This window comes from Pipistrellus hanaki (genome assembly GCF_964339955.1).
Source record: "Pipistrellus hanaki genome assembly, chromosome: 6".
Classification (NCBI taxonomy): domain Eukaryota; kingdom Metazoa; phylum Chordata; class Mammalia; order Chiroptera; family Vespertilionidae; genus Pipistrellus; species Pipistrellus hanaki.
This window is the reverse complement of record NC_140508.1, coordinates 58875507-58900754: the sequence shown is the minus strand read 5'-3', so window position 1 is coordinate 58900754 and position 25248 is coordinate 58875507. Positions and strand designations below refer to the sequence as shown.

Below are 25248 nucleotides of genomic sequence, written 5' to 3'. Positions count from 1 at the left end.
GGCAGGAGGCTTTCATGCTTTCCTCCAGGCGCTATGATGGGGCAGAGCCACTGCATTGCTCCAGAGACAGGGGCGTCCAGAGAAGGCGAGACCAGCCTGAGGCAACTGGAGAGAAAGAGGGCGGGGCTTGAAGCGGCCAGAGAAGGCCAGAGGGTTTGGGGCTGGGCCAGGCCCGCTGGAGTTCTGCATGGACAGGTTTGGGTGTCAAGGCAGGGCTGCAGGTGGGTGGGTGATGCCACGCGAATTTGTGCACCAGGGTCCTGGTCTGTAATAAAATCTAGGTGACAAACTGAAACTAAGTGGAAAATATCATGATAGAAGTTTTTAGTGTTTCATCAAGTTGTAATTAACTGAGTCAATATAATGTTAAGCATATTTAGTTAAACATAGTTATAAATAGAGACTTCATAGACTGGAGAAGACATGAGCCAGGGCTGTAGAAACAAATTCATCTGGGTCCTGATCTGATGTTCAACTTCTAAACTTCCCACAAGTTTTGTGACTTAGAATAAATTACTTAACCTCTGTGAGCCTCAATGTCTTTAGTTATAAACTGGGAGGAATGATACCTACCTCACAGAGTTGTTTGAAAGATTAAATTTGATAACATATAAACTGCTGTGCTCTAAGAAAATGGTTTATTTTTAACATTATTATTATAAATTCAAAAGAAATTCATCATCAGAATCTGTACTTTGTTACATGCCACTTGGTCTTAAATTCAGCCTTCGGGACAATTTCATATTTTATCTTAGATTATATGTTAAAATTGGAAAAATATAATAACAACCAAGAATTATTTTATTAAAAAATGATCACTTTCTATTTGTTACGAAGTGCTTAGAGTATACCTGAAAACCAAGTGAAAATGCAAACTAAGACAACACAAAGTCTGCAACTGACCAGCCCCTAGACCCATGGAGGTAAAGATGAAGAATGAGGCAAAGAGATCAAAGGACCAGACTGATAAACAGGAACTGTGGTCTGCAGAAGCCAGAGCACAGGCCAGGAAATTGGTGACACTAACAACAAAACAAAGCACCTGAAACCCAAGGAAACAGCCCTCCTCACCCACAGCTGAGAACAAAGACTTGTATTGACATCATCGCCAATATCAGCTGATGATATTTGCTAAGTGCTCAGTAGGTTCCAGATGCTACCTACAGCCCTTTGCATGTAGTATGATTTCTCCAACAACCCTATAGTTGTTACTAGTATTACCAGTCCCATTAGCAGGTGAGGAGACTGAGGTTTACATAGTTTAAGCTACATGGCCAGTACCGAACCTTTATGGCAGAGGTTGGTCTGACCCTAACCTCCATCTTCTTTACCAAAACAAGCAAACAAAACAACAACAACAACACTGAGAAAGAGGCATTCTGGGCATTTTTATTGGCCTCCTCTGAGTGCCTCCCTATCTATACACTACTGGCCCGGGCTGGAGTAGGCTCTCAGCCCAACTCTGTGTTCAGTGACTTCACATTTGTAGTTTGAAGTTGACCCTGGTGGGAGCATTGACACTATGAAACTGGCAAATACTACAAAGTGGGGCTCCTTTATTTCTGGAGAGCTGGTCATCACCACTGCCCGGACACTTCTGGTGCTGATAGCCACAAACAGCTTAACTGTCTGGCCAATGAAGTCACTTCTGCTCTGCTCATTAGTTTGCTTCCATTTGGAGAAAGTAAGCATCTCAAGCAATTACATTTTCATACTGCCATTTGTCCTTTTTTTTCCTAACAACTTTTTATTATTGATTAAAGATAAACTTATTAAGCCAAAATTCAAGTGATATTTATAGTATAGTATAAGTATTAAAATGGATAACTACCTTTTTTGGAAATATGCCATTGATTTTTTTGTACTACATTCCACACTTCCCCTTGGTTATTGTAAAAGGGTAAACTTATGAAAATAAATAGTATCATTCATTGTTACAAAAATGTCAAATACTGTTTTGACTTGGCAATTAGCATGTTGGAAGATTTCTTTACCAGGTCAACAACTACTGAATGTCTACCATCTTATACAATGGATCCTGTCATGGACTGGTGATAGAATGTTCTTCATATTAGGGATCTCAGAGTGTACTGGTAGGGAAATAGAAACGTGAGTGAGCAACAGTTACAATTCAATGTGATACTGGAGCTCTGCACAAAGGACTCTGGGAGACCAGAGGTTCCACATTAACTCAGAGCAGGCAGGATTTTCTGAAGACACAAGGTTGAAATTTCCAGGATAAAGATCAGAATGAAAAAAGGCATGGAAAAGGGAAAGAAAAAAAACCAACACCCAGAATGTGATTAAAGATTAACTAGGCAGCATGGTGAACCCCAGATGATAGTCATGGCCACTGGAATGATAAATTGGGTACTAGGAAGGAGAAACTAGGGAACCAGAAAGGAAATGACTTCTCAGTGCTGATGGAAGGTTGCTTTAGGATTAGTGTGCAAGGAGGTGGAGGAAAGGAGAGGTAGGAGACCAGCATCAGATGTTGAAATATTCCATGAAATCAGACTGAAGACTGACAGGAGGGAGAGAATGGACTTGAAGTAGACTTAGGTTGTACGAAGTGACAACCTCTGATGCCTGACTTGATGGGAGGTGGGGAGAGAGTAGGAAATGTGCATAGAAAGAGCATAAGCTTCAGGGCTCTTACCACTCCATGACTTCAGTCATACAGCTGTGACTGTGTCCTATGGGACAAGGACATGGTGATCTCACCTGATGATCCAGAGCATCCGACGACAATAGGATGAGCTGTAATTTGGTGTTAGAGTGCTGGGGATGACCAGCAGACCCTGAGCAACTGATGAATGATTACTCTGACACGTTTCTGTGAAGGAGAGGGCTAAGGGACTACCTGGCTAGAGAAACCAAACAGCCCCAATTAGCCTGCCTCCTTAGGCTTTTATTACAACAGCAGCTTGAATTAAAATTAACTATTAGATACTATCAGTAGCATAAGCATCCTTGAGAAGACACATGTGTCTGCAATGTCCTTTAAGTAAGGACATCTAAAGACTAAACATAAAGATTCCAGTAAACACCTGGGTGTTCACATGTACACAGATTTGCTTCCCCATATTAGGGCATGTGACCTTCCCTGCTACTGGCACATTGCTTCCTACATGTTACAGGATAGGCCAAAAGTAGGTTTACAGTTGTGAATATGCAAGACAGAGTTTATTTTTTTTGTATTATTATTTATTAATTATTGTAATGTTTTCCATACAAACAACTGTAAACCTATTCTTCTCCCTACCCCCATATGCTCTCAATAAATCCTTATTTAGTGAAGAAGAAAGAGGAAAGGAGGACTTGGAGGTTTTGAACAGAGAAGTTAGGTAAATACACACAGTTAAATTGCTTAACTTGTCAGCAGGAAAATCGCATTTCTATAAAGGTTTAATGTAGAAGAAACATGGACATTGTTCCTGGGTTGTGGCTCCAACAGGTGCTTGCTTCTGTTCTACACCACCGTAATTCATAGAGGTCTTCCCATTGTGGTGTTTATCCCAGTGGAAACTGGCTCATTTATAGTTGTGAGGGACAATAAAACACCTATTTCTAATGTGGCCAAATAATGGGCGTTTTAATCATTGATGTAGAAAGAAGCTTAGAGGTTTCTAATGTAGTTTATGGCTGTAAAAATCACCCACACATTATGGAACAGGGTGAGTAAAAACTTCTCCTGCCTCTAGACTTGTCCTTGCATGGGCACTACCTTCTCATACAGGTGGTCCATGGTGAACTCAGAAAGCACAGAGGCATTTCTTCAAGGAGCTATTATCATCACTCTGTCCTTTGGCCAGTCTGTTTTTGTAGCTGCATGTCCAAAGAAGGTGGCTCAAGTCCCAAACCATACTAAGTGATTTTCAGGTAGTGGGAATTATAGGAACATAAAATCTACAGGTGAAGGGTATGTGAACTGTCTCCTGATAATCATTTCTGACCAATTCTTCATGCTGCCTCACAGTTGTGAATGCCATGAAACATTCCCTAACATCTTAAAGGCATACTAGTTTAAACAGACTTAGTTTCCTTCTCATCCTGTCATATCAAGCCACAGCCATTTGAGTTTTTGTTTTTGAATTATATCGGTTTTTTTTTTTCAGTATTAGAAAATAAGCAAATAAAAAAGTGATTTTTCTAGTACATTTCAAAGGCTTTTATCAGATCCTCAGTAATAGATCTTCTTTTACTTGAAGTGATATCAACTGATCATCATCCTTACCAAACAAAAAGTGTCTTGATGAGCAGAAAGCTCAGCGAATCCACACAGTGAATTTATAGCCATGGCCTTTTCTGTATTAACATTTTCTTCTTTGTCCATTCATAGGATGTAAATTTAATGGTCTGGAAATGCTGGCAAGCACTCTAAATTTTTCTTTGCATAGTGTTATACCAAGATTCATTTATCCACGTCTTAAACTGTAATACAAGCTTCCTAGCAGTGAATGGCTGTAATTATGGTCAGGTGTCTGGCCATGTTAAGCAGCTTTGATAGTCCAACAGATTGGGAGGAAATTGTTCTTTAGTCTACTCTATCCCCTGTCTCTCTCTTCTTTTCTTGGGATGTTCCCCTGACAATTGAAGTGTTCCTATAGTTTATAATTTGTATTATTTTAGTCCTGATTCCAATTCAAAACTTCTGAGACTGTATAACCTTCCTCTTGCTCAGGGTTAAACTGCAGATTTCCTTCCTGCCTCATACCGGAAATGAGGTTCAAAATATCTGGCCTTGGGGCATGGAACCAACCTAAAAAAAAGAAGCCAGATTCATATGCCTTGGATTATTCCACTTTAGACATAATCTTTTATTTTTTAAATGTTTTTGATTTTTAATTGAAAAATAAAAGTTAAACAAGGATTTTATTTATTTTTTTGTCATGGGTAATCAAGTGTTAGGCAAGGTAAGTGACTAGATAGAAGGAAGGGATTGCATAAGTGGCAAATAGGTTGTGTCTTGGGGGAGAATAATGGATATGCCAATTAACTACTTTTCCAACCATTTTTAAAGATATGGAGAAACCAGTCCATCAAAGGGCATCCTGTGCTAGCTCACTCTATCCCATTCGTTGTTGCCACATGAAGTTGTCCAGGCTCCCTCCCCCGCATACACAGGTGTCATTAGAGGAGGGAGTCTTCAGGTGGGATTAGCAGAAGTGAACCTGAAGACCACCGGATCTTAACTCCCTAGGTTTTCCCTGGAAATAGTCTCCACCCCTCTGCTTAGTATGAAATACATAGTGAGAAAGAGCTCCAAAATATTATTACCACAGGATTAGGTCCTTCAAGTTCCTTCATTCCCCTCACAGGCATGTTCTACAATGTGATGATAATATGGGAGACATTCTGGAAACATTAAGCTTGGGAATTTGAATCCATTTCAGAATTTTTATAAAAACAATGGAACTAAGATGGAGATTTGCTCTGAGGACATCATCCTACTTCTTTTTGAGGAAATTAAATTGAAGCAGAATTATATCATAGAAGGACAAAAAAAAATTTGGGGGGCACTTCTTAAAGTGCCTAAACCTTGCTTCTGCTAGTCACACCATCCCTTCACCAACACCTCAGGGCTTCCACTTGCAAAGGTCTGCACTCTGCCGGAGCCAGGGTTGGGGAAGGGGGACCCATGCACATGATACCCCTCCAATTAAAACCAGCTGGCTTTCCCTGGATGACCACTAGCTTCTCATACATCCTCTATTGCTTAAAGCCTGTTTTGTTTTGTTCTTAAATTGGGGATGCACCCTCCTGATAAAACTGTTTGGGGCATCTTCAATACATGTACATTTATTTCTATGCCCTAAATATATTTTACTCTCAAAATACATTATATACTTTGTTAAGTATACACAAAAAAATGAAACTATAAAAGTATTAAGGTTACCGCTAAAACTGGTTTGGCTCAGTGGATGGAGCATCGGCCTGCGGACTAAAGAGTCCCAGGTTCGATTCCCATCAAGGGCATGTACCTTGGTTGAGGGCACATCCCCAGTAGGGCGTGTGCAGGAGGCAGCTGATCGATGATTCTCTCTCATGGATGTTTCTAACTCTTTATACCTTTCTCTTCCTCTCTGTAAAAAATTCAATTAAAATATATATTTTTTAAAAGTATTAAGGTTACCATAAATAGAAGTTCTAAATTCTTTTTTCTTGCACTCCAACGAGGATCTGAGCAGCTGATTTTGAGAACCCCAGAGCCTGGAGATGATGGAGGTGATGGAAGACACATGGTGAATGCCTTCAGACTGAAAGGAGGCAAAAGCGCTCTAAATGAGACCGGTGTTTGCGACTTGACTGCATCCATATTTATTCTGATAATCCCAACTCCTAGGAAGCTCGGCGGAGTCATGCATCAGAATGACTAATGGCTGAGCTAATAATAAACCTATCAAGTTATGCATACCTCTGAGTTATTTCAACAAAACTGAAAGAAGTGGGGAGGATATGACAGTACTCAACTCTGCCTGCTAGTGACACAGTTCCCCCGGCTCTTTCTAAGATGGGGTAGAAAGTAAGACAATTAGAACATGGGAGTGTCATTCCTGGAAACTGCGAAACACCTAACACAAGTTACCCTGAGCTCATTGGAGAAGGATCCTGACCCTGCATCGATAAAGACTGAGAACTTTCAGAAACATATTCATTTGCATTTTAGATAAAATATTTGAAGAGATCGATTTTGTTTCATTAACATAAAAAAGCGATTGAAATATCAGTTTGGTGTGTGCCTGTGGGTTTTTTGTTTGTTTGTTTGTTTGTTTGTTTGTTTTTTAATGAAATTAACACACTGCTTTACTAGTTAAATGTTGGGGAGTTTGTAGTTGGTTCGAAGAAAAGACTACCACAGCTCTGCAGAGTCTGTTACCTCTCACATCACCACTGACCTCCACAAGGTCATGGAGAGACACGCTCAGGCAGAGGCTTACTTCAAAGAGAAATGTGGAGAGAACTGCTGCTACAGAGAAAGATCAAAGCCCTTCATTTCCCCAAACCTTCCTGTGCTCCCTCTCCTTGAGGCTTGGAATCCCTGGGCAGTCAGGGCACAGAGCAGAGAGATGCCCTCCTGCTCCCAATGAACAAAGAGGCCAGAGACAGAGGAAGGAGAGCTAGCAGTTAGCACCCACAGATAGCTGGGCCAGGGTGCCTCCGGGGCTCAGACTATGGCCTGAAACAGCCTGCAGCATTTATTTATTTATTTATTTATTTATTTATTTATTTATTTATCTATTTTTATTTATTAAATTTCTTTATTGATTAAGGTATTACATATGTGTCCTTATCCCCCCATTATCTCCCATCCACCCAATGCATGCCCTTACCTCCCTGTTGTCTGTGTCCATTGATTAGGTTTATATGCATGCATATAAGTCCTTTGATTGATCTCTCCCCTATACCCCTTACCACCTGCAGCATTTAGGTGGCCTTCCATGCTTGCTGCCTAGAAGGAATTTAAAAAAAATATGGTAAAGTTATGAAAGAAGATAAATGACAAACATTTACTGAACAAGTAATATGAACACTACTTTGCTACAAATTCAAGGGATGTAGTTTCATGATAGGAATGTAATGATTATGAGGGAAGGTCTGAGAGGCAGATTTCTGGAATTCATATCTCAGCTGCAGCATCTCCTACCTGCGTGTACTGGGGGTAAGCTAACTCACTGCTCTAAATGTCTATTTTCCCCATGTGTTAAGTGGGTAATAATTGCTTTTATTTCAGAGGTAAATGCTATAGTTATGAGGCACAAACTCGTTGATCTAGGTAAAGCACTTAGGGCTATGCCTTGCCACAGTAGATGCTCCATAAATGTGAGCTCTACTATGTCTGTTAATCCTAATAAGCCATGAAGTAACTGTTAGCATTATTGTTATTATCTCCATTTTATAGATGAGGGAACAAAGGCCTAGAGAGCTTTGGTAACTCACAGTGGTGTGGACCCAGGCTGCCTGGGGACTGACAGACAGAGGTGCTGGCTCTGGAAAGGGAGCCTAAGAGAGATAAACATGGTGATTCAGGGAAGAAAGGCAAGAGAGGATGCAAAGAAATGACTACCATGATTATTTCAGAATGAGAAGGCCAAAATTACAGCATCAAAAAGAAGTAGATTATAGATATTTTTCATTGTGTGGATGTTACTAGAATATATGAGTAGATAATCTTCATGAGTAAATAAGAATTTCAGATTTTTGGCCTTTTTATATAACTCAACTACACGTAAGATATAGCTGTGCAAGCTGGGAGAGGACAAAGCAAAGTTGCAAGATTTTAGGATTAAAAGTTAATACGTGCTGAAACCGGTTTGGCTCAGTGGTAGAGCATAGGTCTGTGGACTGACAGATCCCAGGTTTGATTCCGGTCAGGGGCATGTACGTTGGTTGCGGGCACATTCCCGGTAGGGGGTGTGCAAGAGGCAGCTGGTCGGTGTTTCTCTCTCGACGTTTCTAGCTCTCTATCTCTCTCCCTTCCTCTCTGTAAAAATTAATAAAATATATTTTTTTAAAAAGTTAATACTTAACATATACTGAAATGTCCTTTTGTTTTTTCCCAATGGTTTCATATTTTGTGGTTATATAACATTTAATTTTAATTATATGTTATTTTAATTATTTATATTATAGGTTACTCTTTTTTTTTTTTTTTTTTTTTTTTTTTGTCACACCAAACATTTTTCTTTTTAGTTTGTAAAATATTGGCCCCTAGAATTTCTTTCTGTCCACTTCTGAGGCTTAATTTTTTACATGCATATACTATACCCTAAGTTGCCATTCCAACTCAGGACTAGTGGTGGTGATCAGAAAAAAAAACATCACCTGAGAAGACAAGTTGCCATTACCCCAATGAGACTATCTGCTGAGTCTCCTAGAGTTGCTTGTGAATTGAGTACCACCTTCCCTGTTAAAGGCCCGTTCCCATCACTACTAGATCATTTGTCTCCATAGAGACACTCCTGATGATGGTTTCATTCCTATTAATGCATTTATCAAACAGGAAAATAAAGAAAAATATCTAATGGAACACTGTTACCGTAGTAGTTTTCTGTTTTGAATGATGGAAATAGCAACAATGAATCATTACTTCCCTCCTCGTATTTACTAACTCACATTTCCTAAGACTCAAGAGTGAGAAATATCAAGGTTTGACTAACCATCATTATGGCTCATGACTGCTCTAATAAAGCGGACTTTAGGTAATGTTTTGATTCCATTAATGACCACTCAAGATAAGAAGCATCCCTCCCATGTGCCTAGATGCTTTTTTGACTCACTCAAAATGTTAAACTTGCCAGAGGCTTTGAAAACAAACAAGTTGCTTCTAAGGCCCCTCAGGAATAACCACAAATGGATTATAAATAAAGGAAAATTCTGCTCACAATTTTTCCATACAGATGGAATAGAATGGGTCTTTCTTGGACCTGTAATTGCAGCAACTCAAACTTTGCTACTATTTTGTGCCAGATTTCCAAGGTGTTCAGGAAATAGTTTATTACAACGTAAAAAAAAGAAACCACGCATCGTTTACTTTTATAAATACTGTAAATAAAATCACTAAACAATCAATTGAACAAACAAAAATACACGCAGGCTTACTGGGAGATAAGCTAATGAATAACCTTTCTCTATTAAGAATACAGGGTGGGGTGAAAAGTGGGTTCACAGCTGTATGTAAAACAGAGTTTATTCTTGTGTTATTATTGTTAACTACTGTATTATTTTCCATGTGAATAACTGTAAACCTACTCTTCTCCCACCATGTATATTTATGGAAATTATTTCCTTATCTATCTATCTATCTATCTATCTATCTATCTATCTATCTATCTATCTATTGCTATTAAGTTTTAGGGTCCCCAGGAGCATACGTGAGGGGCAGGGGAGTGAAAGTGGAAAGGAGGGGAAGTGATTCAGAACACCTATAGAGCTTAACCCCTCCAACTTTTTGAGGATCCTCATGAAATGTGCTCTAAACTGTCTGTCCAGAGGACAAACAAGGAATTAATGGTGCTCAGTTGCCAACCCCATTGGTCAACTGTGGCTCATGGGAGTGGACTCCCTTGTATGCCAGCAGGGTCCCATTGGCATCCATAGAGAAACCCAAGGAAGAGGCTAGAGGCATAGACAGTGGGCCTTCAGCAAGGAGCTGGCAGTTCCACCTGCTCCAAGCTAGTCAGTGCCGATGGGGAGTAGGTCACTTCAGACCTTGTCCCTCCTTCCCTCTGTGTCCATGGAGTGGCTGCAGAGGGAGGAAGGGTGGGAAGACGTATGGGAGGGCCCAGAGGGCTTGCAGGGCACATAGGAGTGGCCCATAGGGATGGAGAGGGACTTGTCACAGCACAGGAATAAAAAGGTAGCACAGGAGAAGCAGAACACTCACATTCTTAGTTACACTTAACACCTAAAGTTGCTGATAATGCTGGCTTTACTCTTTCTGAAATCAGTTTCTTTGAAAGCCTTTCAAATAAAAATAAAAATATATATATATATATATATATATATATACATATTTTGGGGACTGGATTTAAGAAGGAGAAGGTTTAGCCTAATAACATATATATGTACTCCATGGACACAGAGGGAGGGAGGAACAAGTTCTGGATGGAGAGAGACAAAGAAGAATGGGAAACAGGAATATCTACAATAGTGTCAACAATAAAAATAAAGAAAACTACACACATGTAATGTTCTTAGGTATTTGTTGTGATAGGCACAATTTTGACTAAAATTTCATGAATATATGTGGGCTTTGAGATGCTCTCTCCAATATCCTTTGTGTAGGATATGGGCAGAGAGGCAATTGACTCCATCCTTCATACCAGAGGTGGGGATCTGCTTATTTTAGTTGTCAAGGTCATCTTAGGCTCTTTCAGCACAATAGGATGGTTCTGTTTTCCTCCCGCACAAGAAAGCCAGCCGCTCATGCTGTCTGCCCTGTCTGCACGCAGGGAGAAAGCGGGTAGCAAACTCGGCCCGCCCTCTCCGCGCTCCGCAAGCAAGCCAGTAGCAAACTCTGCGGCTGCTTTTTCGCTCCCACAGTTTTCTGTACCTTCACAGTTCCTGAGGTTCAGCTCGTCTTCTCTCTCCTTCCCAGATGGTAGAGCCTCCCCTCAGCCAGCCGTCTGGTGCTTCAGGGTGATGTTTCCCCTGTTTTTCAGTTCTAAATTCAAATTTGTGGTAGGCTGTATTCGGGTGTCTGCCCTATGCCACCATCTTGGTTCTCCCCCCGACCCCTTTTTTTATTTAAAGAAGAAAATCTTACCTTTTGCAACAGTATGGATGAACCTGGAACACATTATTCTATGTGAACTAAGCTGGTCAGAGAAAGACATTCCTCAACACAGTGGTACATTTGTTACAATAATGAACTTACATCAACACATCATCACTCAAAGTCCATATTTTACATTAGTGGATACTGATAATGAAGAGGGTATATGAAACTATCTGTATCTTCTGCTCAATTATGCTATGAACCTAAAAGTGCTCTAAGAAAATGCATAATGGTCCTTGCTAGTGTAACTCAGTTGGTTGGAAGGAAGTCCCCTACACCCAAAGGGCCCAGTTAGGGCACATATCCTGATTGTGGGTTCTGTCCCACAAATGGGAGGCAACCGATTGATGTTTCTCACATTAATGTTTCTCTCTCTCTCTCTCCCTCTCTCTCTCTCTCCACTTCCCCCCTTTCCACTCTCTAAAATCAATAAAAAACATATCCTCTGATCACGCACACACACACACACACACACACACACACAGTAGGTTTACATTTATTCATATGGAAAAAACAATAAACAATAATACAAGAATAAACTCTTTGCCATACTCACAACTGTAAACCCACTTTTGCCACACCCTGTATATATAGTGATGGAAGATTAATTTAAAGGGATATTTTAAGATGCCCAACAAACATGAGTTTTAAGGAACATTTGGTTTTCCTGTGTCTCTGTGATGTGGGAGAACCAGCACTGGGGAGTCTCAGCCTGCACCCCAGAATCACAGTGAGGAGGGCAAGCGACTCTCCTTTCCTGGGCCTCTGAACCTTTTCATCTTCGGGGTATTGGAGATAACAATACTCTTAAGACTGTTGAAGAATTAAATGAGATAATAGTCAATGTTATCTTCCATTTCTATTTTTTATCTTTTGGAAAAACTTAAAAAGAAAACAAAATTCAGGTTTTTTTTGCTCTTCATACTACGCCTGACAGACAGCATGTCCCCCTGGCAAGTTGTCATCCACAAACATGGGTTCTTGCAGAATTATAAACAAGCAGCTGGGACAGCTCGGCTTGGAATGTTTTCTAAGTCTGGCTGCCCAAATTAGGTGTGTGCAGACTGAAGCTTGTTTTGCAAACAAGTATGCTAGAAACTAAACAGGACATGGAAGGTTTGCCTTCTTAGTCTTGAATACATTTCTTTTCAAGTTTTCTCATTACGAAGATTAAAAAAAATGTTTTGTCACCAAACAACTAAGGAATTTGCAAATTTAAAGTCTTCTGAAAAAGATGATATTTTAAAGCAAAAGGCCAGAACATGTTGTTTGCAATGATGATCAGTATCTTTCAGGAATCTTTTCTTCTACTTTCCTCCTCTTTTTTGCTCAGCTTGAGTTCCACCTTGGGTGTGCTGTGACTTTGTCTGGGAATTGCGTGACAGAAGCACACCAGCAGAGGATCCAAAGCCATCTTCTAAGGTAAAAACGCATTAAGATCCTCTTAACCAGTCAGTCCTCAATACAAATGTCTATGTGCCAAGTAGTAAAGCATACAGCATCTGTAACAAGGGACAAATGTTCTTGGGGTCTTGGGCAAGTCACCTAAACTTTCTGGAAAATGAAGATGACAGTATCACCTAATTCATCATGTTGCTATGGAAACTAAGCAATGAAATTTACATGAGATGCCTGATACAATGGCCAGAACATGAAGAGGCCTCAATGCATGTCATTCTACAATAGGACTAGATAAATGTAGATGCTGCCTGTGTGTCTGGACATGTAGGATGGATTGATTACAGTCTGGCTTGGACTGAAGCTATAGAAAATTCCAAGCAGAGTTATTTGATGCCCTGTTGCTCTTAGAGTCAATACCCTATAGAGATAGATATTTCAGAAACTTGTTAGAGAAATATTCTTTCTGGCTATTTTGGGCTGAGCTCTGGGATCACTTGGGAATCTTGAAAACTGGGTGGAATCTCCCTAAAGCAAAAGAGATTAAAAAACAATCTAGGACAATATGGAAGAGAAAGGGTGTGGGCTTCCCCTGAGTGGGTGAGAAAAGACAGTTATGACTAATGCTGGATATACTTGTCCTTGGCTGAGAGCACAGTGTTTATTCAAAGTTGAGTGAAAGAGACTATAGATGTACATAAAATATAAGAGAGAGTTTTCTTGAAAGGGATTGGCTTTTCATCTCAAATTTATTACCAGATGTACACCTACCCAACAATACACAGAACTTTGTGCCCCATCTAATTTCAAATATTAAAAAGGAAATGAAAACAGATCGCTTCTGTCTTAGCAAAGTCCTTTTCCTCATTATTTTCATTGCTTGGATTATGAATTTCAGTAGATGCAAAGGCATTCCTAAATCTAGGAATAAAAAAGCATGCTTATCTAGAGTAAAAAAAAATAATATAATTTTAGAACTAAATTTATTCTACTTTGAGTTTTGCAAATAAGTAAACTGTGAACCATAGAGAGGAAGTTGAAGAGCAGGAAAAGAGTCTAAAACTAGCAAGTGGCACCAGTGAAATTAAATCTTGTCTCACCTGATCCCCAATTCAATCCTTTTTCTTTATCTCATCCTACCATTCAGAAAAATGATAGGTCAGTAAAACCTCATTTTGTGAAGACAGTTTTACATATAAAATGGCTGCTGTATGAAGTTGGACAGCTTATTTCATTTGGGTGTCAAAGGCTGGTTTTCTTTAGACACAGGAAAACCATCCAAAGGTAAGCAACTTAAAAATACTTTTTCTGGATCAGGTAAGGCTTAATGCTGCCCTCAACACATTCTACCAGGTTCCCATGATGTCACTGAAGGCAATGTCAGTCTTTACAGACTGTGATTTCATCACTTTGCTATCTCTGTTAAGAAGAAAGAAACTGAGTTTCTCAATAACTAAGAAAGAAAATGGAAGTCACCTTTCCCTTAATCCACATAAGTGTGAATTATTGGTATTGCAATAATTCCTATCTGTCAAGAGTGAAAAAAACAACAATATCCAAAACACTGTATCTCAACGGTTTCTTCTGCCTACACAGTTAGAACAATGGAACTTGCACTAACTTGCTTCGGAAAGAGGCAGCTTTTCAGATTTTCTCATGTGATTTAGTCTTATCTCATTTGAGATCTCTATTGTTTCTGAATGATAATAACAGACACTGAGGGAAAGGCCCATCAGAGGTGGGAGAACTAGGCTCATTCCTTAACCTAGGATATTCTTTTCCAAATTTCAGTATTAGAATGTGTCATAACAATGTCAAATACTGGTAGACAAGAAAATGAATTTAAATTTGATCAATGACTGTCTTATTTAATGCTTGCCTAGGAAAGAAGCCTTTCTCCTTCATTTCGCCCTATTTTGTTTTTAGTCTTTCTGCTTTAGGGAAATTCTGTTCAGCTCCTAAGACTCCCAACTGATCCCTGAGCACAACCCAGAATAGCCAGAAAAAAATATTTAATAAGTTTCTAAAGTAAATATCTGTGAAGGCTATTGACTTCAAGAGCAATCAAGTATATAATAACTCTACTTAGAATTTTCCATAGCTACAATCCAAGCCCGATCATAATTTATCCATTCTAGGCAGCCAGACAGACAGGAAATATCTCCATCTATAGTCATGGACTGACAGGTATTGAGGCCTCTTCATGGTCCAGCCTCTGAAGTCTTAAGTTTCATTAAGAGTCCTTGATCATCTGCCAAAACCGGTTTGGCTCAATGGATAGAGCATCGGCTTGGGGACTGAAGGGACCCGGGTTCGATTCCAGTCAAGGGCACGTACCTTGGTTGCGGGCATATCCCCAGTGTGGGGTGTGCAAGAGGCAGCTGATCAATGACTCTCTCTCATCGATGTTTCTAACTATCTCTCTCCCTTCCTCTCTGTACAAAAATCAATAAAATATATTAAAAAAAAAGAGTCCTTGATCATACACACACACAACTTTACCTCTAAGTTTAGAATGTTGATCTCAAAATAGCTCCCTCTTTTTGTATTTACTATCTGAACTTCAGTTGGCCAACTTTCTGTCTCTGTTCCCTTTGCTAGAAATTTTTATTTCATTAGGGCACATGATTTCCTAACAACATATTTCTAAAATTTCTGTTTAGTGTCACCTTAAGCATCTCTGGGGATGGAACTTCTGTTTCCTCCACACAATGTGTTTATTTATTTATTTTTTTAAAATATATTTTATTGAGTTTTTACAGAGAGGAGGAGAGAGGGATAGAGAGCTAGAAACGTCGATGAGAGAGAAACATCGACCAGCTGCCTCTTGCACACCCCCTACCGGGGATGTGCCCGCAACCAACGTACATGCCCTTGACCGGAATCGAACCCGGGACCCCTCAGTCCGCAGGCCGACGCTCTACCGCTGAGCCAAACCGGTTTCGGCTCCTCCACACAATGTGTTTAGATTATAATGCAGTTCTATTGATTGTACACAACTTTAATAAGCTATGCAAGAGTTTAAGCCAAACACTTCCCTATGTTGGTATTAACAGCATTTCGTATCTCTGTAACTTCTTCTCTATTTAAAGGTTGTTGTAGTATGAAGAAGACTTGCTCAAACCACGTTAAATTTTCTGTACACTCTGAAGCATTTTGCTTGCCTCATTTGTTTGCATGACTGAGTTAAGTATTAGCCTTTGTATAACATTCTCTTGATACTCTGTAATTCAACTGGTTGTGTTACAAAGATGAAACTTATAAACACAATGCACTTATTTATGAGAAACATGAATTTTTCATGTAGAACTTTTAAAAAGTAAAGCTTTAAAATAGTTTAGTGTAGATTTTTCTTTTATGCAAATCAGAAATAGTCTGCTCTTTAACACATTTGAAAATTAAATCTCAACAGGATAGAACCCTGATTTGCTCATCAAAATGGACAAAACTTATTTTGCGGGGTATACTTATTGCATCACTTAGTTTGAGAATCAGAAGCAATCAACAACCATGCTAGAGCCTTAAACCTCAGGAAATTGACACTCTAGTTCTAGATATGGTGTTTGTACAACTTTGAGAAGATGAGAGAAAGCTGATGACATCACTAGGCAAAAGGTTGGGTTCTGTGACATTAATGAGATGACATGGGCCTGATACTGCTCTCCTGGCCTTCATTCTCACTGGCCTTTCCCTCACTGGTTTATTATTCTCAAGTCAGAGGCTAGGAGATCGTTTCAGTGTATTCATTATTATTTTCCTTCTCCAAATCCATTCTTGAGAGGTTGCACAAATCCCTGACTCTTCCATTCCAACAAAGCATATAGACTTTTTGCCTCTCTCTATACTAGTAGAAAAGGAGATTAACATATCTTTCTTGGACACATTAAATGGTGACTTGCAAATGCTTCTTGTGGTTACATTTACATATTTTTTTTAAAGTATTCATTCTTTTTCTTTCTTTCTTTCTTTCTTTTTTTTTAAAATATATTCTATTGATTTTTTACAGAGAGGAAGGGAGAGAGATAGAGAGCCAGAAACATCGATGATGAGAGAGAAACATCGACCAGCTGCCTCCCACACACCCCCCACCGGGGATGTGCCCGCAACCAAGGTACATGCCCTTGACCGAAATTGAACCTGGGACCCCTCAGTCCACAGACCGACGCTCTACCACTGAGCCAAACAGTTTCAGCTACATTTACATATTTTATAGAACATTTGAGCATTTGTGTATCAAGGGAAAGCAGAAATTCAATTATACTAAAATTTCCATCAGGGCATTACCCAATAAGCTAATGATTTTCCTATTGTTTCTCATTCATTAGTAGGATAATGTATAAAGAAAATGCAAGTCAGTGAACATAGAACAAAATTGTCACAATGTAGTGCTTAAAAGTATAATTTCTTATATTTAATGTAATTTGGATTAACAATGTTATTTTGATTAGTTTATATATGACATTTTAACTGACTTCCCGAAACCTACAGATGCCAAAAATTGTAACATAAAATACACAAAATCTTTGGGAGCACATTTTTATATGACCTTATGGTTCATATCCTGACTTTATAAGAGAACTGCTCCAGGTCTGTTTCCCAATTTGTGTGCTGAGATTGTGTGCTGGCAATGTATTGAGAGGAGTCTCAAGATAAACACTGTGGGGGAGTGAAGGAAGGTTTGAGGAGAGGAAGGAGTTGAACTGGGATGTCAGTGTGAAAAAGGCAGAATATTTGAGTCTCCCACAGGAAGCTCTGGAGTGAAGCCAGAGTCATCCTACCTTAAATCAAAGGCACCAGAACATTATATGCTCCCACCCTCTCCTCCCCTCAATCCCAGCCCCACACCATAGACTGTAGAAGAGGACATGACCTGGGGTAAGGCAGCAATCTTCAGCCTGGCAGCTTATGGAGAGAGGTTCAATGACAGCTTTCAGCTGCCAAAAAGTCCAGTTCTGAAGTAAAAATCTGGGTGGAGTGCCCAGTATTCATTATAAAACTCAAAAGAAAACAGCTGGTTTGACAAGTTTTCTGGGCGATAAGCCGAGGGGGTTACTGATTTACATTAAACCTTCCTTTGTTTTTCTCTGGGAGCCATGAGATCACCTTCATAGAGTCCATCAGCTATTTTCCTTCCCCTTTTCTGGTATGGCCCCTTTCTATTATTCATGAAATAGTGAGCATGAGTGCACGCCTTGGATAGAGGCAGACATGAGTTTAAATCCCACTTCTTCCCTTTACTGGATGAATGTGACCTCTCTGAACTTAATGGAGGTGATAATACCCATCAAAAATTGTGAGGAGGCCTATATTTTACCCTTCTTTCAGGCTAAGTTTCATGGCTGCTGGTAGAAGACATGAGATTTCTGGGTCAGAGACAAAGGACAATTTATTTTTCTCAGCAATACACTAGCTGGAATATCAGTATTTGCTTTGGTTCTACAAGGCCCGCTTCCTACATGGCAGTTGGAAAGAGGGCCAGATGACACCTTCAGATGCAGCAGGTTGGGATATAGTAGTGGAACCTTGAATAGAGGAACTCAAGTCTTTTTTCTAGGCACTAAGCAAAGCCTGCCCTTTTCTCTGGACAGAGACACTATCTCAATCTTACAACATCCTATACTAACATCCTTGCTATGCTATACTAACATCCTTGAGCATAGTCTGAAACAAAGGCAGTTAATGACTCTGCTAGAAAAATGTGCAGAAATTCTAGAGACCTAAGAATATTTGTCATCCAGTAGTACCTACTTCCTTAGGTGACATATACAGAGGGTGGTATACCACACTAGTAGTTAGACTCGGATGAGGTCTAAGACTTCTTGAGTTTAAATACTAGTTCTACCACTTAAAAGAATGTGACTTGAGGCAAGTTCCTTAACCTCTGTAAGCCTCAGCTTTTATTTACCTGTGAAATGGAAATAATAATAATACCTACAGAATAGGGTTCTTCTAAAGATAAATTGAGATAAGACATAAAATGGCTGACATGTGGTAAGCAGATACTCAGTAAAGGATAATATTGTCATGATAGTAGCTTAGACACTGATCAACTGCCTGGATATTTTCTCTAAGAAGTGATAGAAACAGGAAAAAAAGATATTCCTCAAGTCTTAAGGTAAAAGAAGTGGTTGATCATTCATAATATTCTCTGCAGTTCCTCCCTCATCTTGCATATGCTTCTTTTCCTTGATAGAAAATAAACACTTTCTTAACTTCCTTATTTCAAATTTGACCTACAACCCACTCCAATCTGATTTCTCTTCTGCCTGTGCTAAACCACCAGTGAGTTCCATTTGGCTGATGGGACACTCACACTCAATATGTTCAATGCTGAACTCTTATTTTTTTCCACCAAATTTAGTCCTTTTTACCTTTTACCTTCTTCTCAATAAATGCTATCTCCTTTTTCTATCCCATTAAATGGCATCTAAATCAAACAAGTTATTTACATAAAAAATCCAAAGACATTTTTCAGCATCTCCTTCTATCAATCTATCACCAAATCAAATAGATTTGACCACTTAACTTTATTCCAAATTTGTGCAATTCCCCACCTCCCCCACCTCCATTGTTATCACTTCAACCCAGCCACCATCTATGACCTGGACAGAGCAATTACCTTCAGGACGACCTCCTTGCTTAGTCTCCTGCCCCCTTCATTCATTGCAGCCATAATCCAGGTCATTTCATCATCTGCTGCTTAAAACCCTTTTATTCTATTGCAATGGAATAGAATAAAAGGAGTTCTTCTTAGCTCTCCAAGCCTGTCACCTTCCCTCTTGTAAGTGTTCTTTCTATTCAACAGTGTCAAGCACCAAGTCCTTCCCTGTGGATGAGCCATTCTGTCCTATGGACGGCTGCCACTCCTGGAACAGCTCTTCAGAGACCAATCTGGATTGGATGTAAACAAGACTGAAGCTCTTGCTGCAGACCATTTTCCTCAAGGAACGTATTTTAAAGGAAAATCTCCATTCTTTCGACATCATCACTTTCTTCAAACCTTACAAAATAACACATTCAGAATCCAATCTCAACTTCAGGCTGTCTGTACAGCTTTGTTGTGTTTTAGCAGGGATTTGATAAATCTCAAAGGCTTTGACAGGCTGTTAGGTAGTAAAGCAACTTTCACAGGGGATTTAATTATTTTATTTTCGTGAAGTCTGGTCTCTGAAATGTTGCTACAAATAATCTGGCTCTAAGCTTTATAATGACATAAATGTTTGTCAGAAAATATCTAAAGCAATTTGTTTTTATCACAATGCCCTGTGATCATTTTTTTAAAAATAATAGATAGGTAAAAGGTAGGAAGAAAAGGAATAAGGAAAGAAAAGTCATCTGAGCCAGTAAAATTAGTAGTTAATTTTAAAAATAGTTATTTGTAGTGGGTAGGATATTTTTTGTTTTTAGAAAGTATGCTAATAATAGTTAATCAGCTATTGTTTTGATAATTTTAAAGCTATAGCTTTGTTAGCTTTATAAAGCATCAACTGCTCTGAATAAGGTTGGTAAGCTGTACCAATAATAATTTCCTGATTATGATATTGTGTATGTTGTGCAAGATGCTACCATTGGGGAAACTGAGGGAAAGGTACATGGGATCTCTCTGTATTATTTTGTTCAGTAAGATATATTATTATTATGTAAGATGCAGAATATTAATACATGTGTATGGACATTACTTTAAGATGAAGTTTTTATACAAACCTGCATATAGACATGCTAGTGGCCCGGTGCACAAAAATGGTGCACTGGCTGGGGGACCTTCAGTCTGGCCTGTTCCCTCTCACAGTCCAGAACTCCTCAGGGGATGTCCTAAGGGACATGGGGATTCGGCCTAAGCTGGCAGTCAGACATGCCTCTCACACTCTAGGGCTCTTGAAGTCTAGGACCCCTTGCTCCTTACCACCCACCTGCAGCTGAGGTGGGAGAAGCTCCCATCATTATCACTGCACTTGGCAGCTGTGAGCCCAGCTTCTGGATAAGTGGTGCTCCCCATGTGGGAGCACACTGACCACCAGGGGGCAGGTCCTATGTGGGACCAGGGAGGGATGCAGGAGGTTGGCCAGCCGGGAAGGAACTGTGGGAGGGTTCCAGTGCATGTCCAGCCCGTCTTGCTCAGTCCTGATCAGCTGGACCCAAGCAGCAAGCTTACCTTGCTGTTTCCTATGATAGCATGAAAATGTTCCAAGCTGCTCAACAGAAAGCAATCATCTGCCCCTTGGTGGTCAGTGCAGGTTCGTAGTGAGCTGTTGAGTGGCCTTTGCATATCATTAGCATATAATGCTTTGATTGAATGGCCGACTGGGTGACTAGGCATTTAGCATATTAGGCTTTTATTATATAGAGTATGAAATAAGATAATTATCTCAAAGTAAAAAGTTAAAGAAAGTATCATCTGAATGAGGCAATAAAGAATTTGATAGATGGATAGAGCCTCTGCTTTTTTCAGAAGTCAACAAAGTCAGTTAAATGTGTAACTATTATTGTCTTTTCATCTCACCCCCACATTTCATTCTGAAGTCTTAAGAGTTACTCTTAGAACTCTTTCTCATCCTTGGAAAGAAAACATACTCTGTTCTTTATATTGGCAAAGGTCTCTTTTATAGCCATTAAGGCTAATGGACTTACCTTTTTTGAAACAAAGTTCCACCTATATGTTGCCAGTCAGAGAAAAATGCATCTTCAACATAAATTACTTCAAAATAGGTAAAAACTTATCTTCATATTTCTCACTAAAATTTGTAATGTTGGTTTAAACTACCCAAAATAAATTCTGAACTTACAAATTGAAATATACTGGGTCTGTTGCCTTTTATTTTTTAGGTGCTATAACAACATACCAATGGTTTATAAAAGAATTAGCAAAAAGTAAACTTTGCCTTTTACATGCTTTTAATTAAATTGTTTTCAAATTACAAATGTTATTTTTTTTTCAATTTTAAAGTAACAGTACTTTTCTCCTTTACTTTTCTAAATTTGTAAAAATTAAACTTTTTGAGATAATTATGGATTCCTATGCAAGTTTCAGAAATAATGCAAAGAGATCCCTTGTATTCATTAACCAGCTCCTTCAATGGTAAAACCTTGTACAATCTCATAGCCAGGACACTGACTCTGATAGAACCCATAGAGCGTATGCACCTCAGCTTTTCTTGTAGTCATTTGTTTGTATTCATGTGTTTATGTCAATGCATGAAAATTATCTATGTTATTTTTCCATTAAGTTTTCAACTAGAAGGACATTGGATAGTTTCTTCTTCTGGAAACGGCAGATAGAGATTTTAGCACAGAAATCAGAGGCCTCCCTGTGGTTGCTGTTTCCTATGATAGCATGAAAATGTTCCGCACTGCTCACAGAAAACAATCAGTGGCCTCAGAAAACAAACGACGGTTTGCGTGGTTTTTATCTCAGTCTTTTATTTTAGCATCCTCTATGTTAAAGTGCAGGCTTCTCCATTTTTCTGTTCTACTCCCTTCCCTCCCTATTTTCTTTCTGTTTGTTTTTAATACTTACTCTAAAAATACCCTTTGAAAAATCACAACGCAAGTGAGAAAGTCTACTCTTCAAAGAGTTATAAGCAGATGATTAAGTAAAACTGTTGAATTAGCAGGTTCTGAATAGATCTCATCTATTAAATAAATCTAGAAAAAATTTAAAAATAGTAGGCTGTTGATACTTTGATGCAAACTGAAGAACACAAACTAATAAAAGGTCTGAGGACTAAAAATAAAGAACTCATTCCCTATAAACAGTTGAGCTGATTTCTTACCTCTCTGATAATGGCCTGACCTTAAATTAATACACATGCACACAATACACACATATATAAATACACATACACATAACACAGACATACCCACACACATGCACACAACACACACACATATCTACACACATGCACACAACACATACATATATCCATACACATACACATCTCTTGAACACACAGCATCCAAGGCAAAATAAAACAAATGCTGTAGCTGGGATAGTGCTTTGCCCAAATTGTGGATACTGTGGCTCCTATAATAAATGGGACAAAAAAAAAACTTGGCAAAACATGGAGGATGCTGATTATTTTCTTAGGAATAAAAGGGTGAGATGTCCTTTTCCTCCCTTTTAACACAAATGAAAAAAAAAAAGCATTTAGAAAAACAAGATGCTTAAATCTTGTTAGGATAGGAAATCTAATGTTAGCTTAACAGTAAAACCCCAAATCTGCTTACCCCAGAATTTTTCCCATCAGGACATGACATTATCACTTGATACAATTTTCCCACCAGGCTCTTTTCTCTCCCTGCTTCCTGAAGTAGATATGCTTGAGAGGAAAAAAAAACTAGAAATACTGAAAAAAAAAAAAAAGAGAGAGAGAAGTGATCCAGAATGAACTAGTCACACAAGGCAGCCCACTTTTCATTCATCGTTGCACAATCTGAGGATTTATGCAGCACAGTCTATGAGCATGAAGCACAGAAAACGGACCAACTGCCAAATGGGCTGTGAAAGACCTGCTAAGTGACTGGGTTTCAGAAGGGATTCCTGGTGCAGAGTTCCAGGCCCTGCTCTCTCCCCGGGAGCCTCTGTTCTTTTGTGCTGGAGCTTTCTGTGCAGAGTGGGATGAGAGCGGCCTTCAGACTTGATGAGTCCCAGGCACCTGTGAAGTGAGACTGGGAACCTTTCTCCCCGCACTGTGAAAGGGTTTTATTCTGAACCTTCTCTGTTCAGACCCAGGTATTCTGAAACCTACAGAGAGGCTCACAGGTGGAAGCAAATGATGGCCTGGATTCCCTCTGCGCTCAGAGAACACCGTTGGCAGCTGGGTCGCGAAGGGCCCGCAGGAGCGATACCCGCTGTACTCCAGCATGGAGGGCAGGGAAGGGCTGCGTCAGCACAGAGCGCTCCTAAAAATCAGAATTTGTCAGCAGGAAGGCGGTCCACATTAATAATGAAAGAGATGAGCCTTCCAAAACCATCCGTTCCTCTTATCTCAGCAACACGGTACAGAGGCAGCGATGTGTGAGCCAGCAACATCTTTTCCAGTTATGCTCATAGGGGGCCTTCCCTGGCCAAGGCCAAGCTGGACAGGACCTGGTGGCCACCGGGAGGCACGTGGAAGTCCAAGGTCAGGGCTCTCCTCTCCTTGATTTTTTTCTGAGATTTTTTTTTCTTTTCGCTGGCAACACCAATGGGCCTGTTTCCGATGAGCCCGTTCACCCAGCCCCTGAGTGGAGCCTGGCTTTGCTCAGTCTGGCAGCACAGCTCATTAGAAGCAGGCTTTGGACAGCATCCCGGGCGGCGCTGGGCAGAAAGGTCTCCAACGCTGAGGTCTGCCCACAGGGCGGCCAGAGGGGAGAGAGCACCTCCCCAGGATGACTCAGCCTCTGGCCTGAAAGACCAGGATTAGGGGATCACCTCTCAGAAAGTTCCCTCCCTCCATCATTTGCACTCACTCACCTGGACATGTAAATCACACTGGGCTGATGAATGAATCAAAGCAAGGGTTTCCCACTCCCTCATCATTGCAGCTGAAAATGATCCGTCTCTCCAGCTGATGGGAGCCTTTGCCGGTGGAATCAAAGGCTTGAGTTCCTCTTATCTCTGCCGGGCAGGTGGAGCGGCTGCCGGGATGCCCGACCAGGAGTGGCATTCCCAGGGGCAGGATGTTTAATGTCAGTGCAGGGTCACTGTGGCAGGAGGCAGAGGCCCTGGCACTTGGACAGCAATGCCCCTGGTCTGGTCTCCTTGGGCGTCCTTTACCTTCCTGAACAGTCACACCTGTAGCCTCACTAGAGAGCCCGTCCTATCTTTTGGAAGGCCGCCTTAGTGAAGGCACATATACCTCTACACATACATATACACAAACCTTTGGTGACTCTACTTCAAAGCTGATATCTGATTGTTCTTTGCAGTGATTTAATTATTACATTCCTTCTCCTCCAAACATGTTTACTTTTCACTGATTATTTGCAAATAAACATTGAATTTGCAATGATACTTAATGCTCCAGGAAACTTTATAAGTGCTCAGACAAGTTAATTTAAACTTCTGATTCTTGCCTTCATTAAATAGGGAGTATAGGATTAGTGCTTAAGCATTCAGGCACAAGAAGCAGACTTTTTTAGTTCAAATCCATTCTTCCATTTATTAGAGGACTTGAATTACTTGTTGCCAAGTTAATCTGAACCTTGACTTTCTCATTTGTTAAATGGGCTGATGTGAACAGTACTTCCCTCCTAGGGCTATTTTTAAATATATATATATATATATATATATATATATATATATATATATATATATATATATATATATATATTTTATTGGTTTTTCACAGAGAGGAAGAGAGAGGGATAGAGAGTTAGAAACACTGATAAGAGAGAAACACCAATCAGCTGCCTCTTGCACACACCCTACTGGGGACGTGCCCCCAGCCAAAGTTCATGCCTTTGGTGGGAATCGAACCTGGGACCTTTCAGTCCACAGGCTGACACTCTATCCACTGAGCCAAACTGGTCTTGGCCCTCCTGGGGCTATTTTGAAGACTGAGTTTATGAAGACAAAGGGTTTAGAACCA

General features: G+C 39.9%; 1 long non-coding RNA gene across 1 annotated transcript; it reads right to left on the bottom strand.

The window, feature by feature from the left end:
- Window positions 1-19958: 19958 nt before the first annotated feature.
- On the bottom strand, window positions 19959-24564 carry LOC311625150. Its single transcript, XR_014795445.1, has 3 exons — window positions 24132-24564; window positions 22904-23022; window positions 19959-20491 (listed from the first exon to the last, which is right to left on the bottom strand). It is a non-coding gene; the product is annotated as an uncharacterized lncRNA (long non-coding RNA).
- Between the last annotated feature and the right edge of the window lie 684 nt (window positions 24565-25248).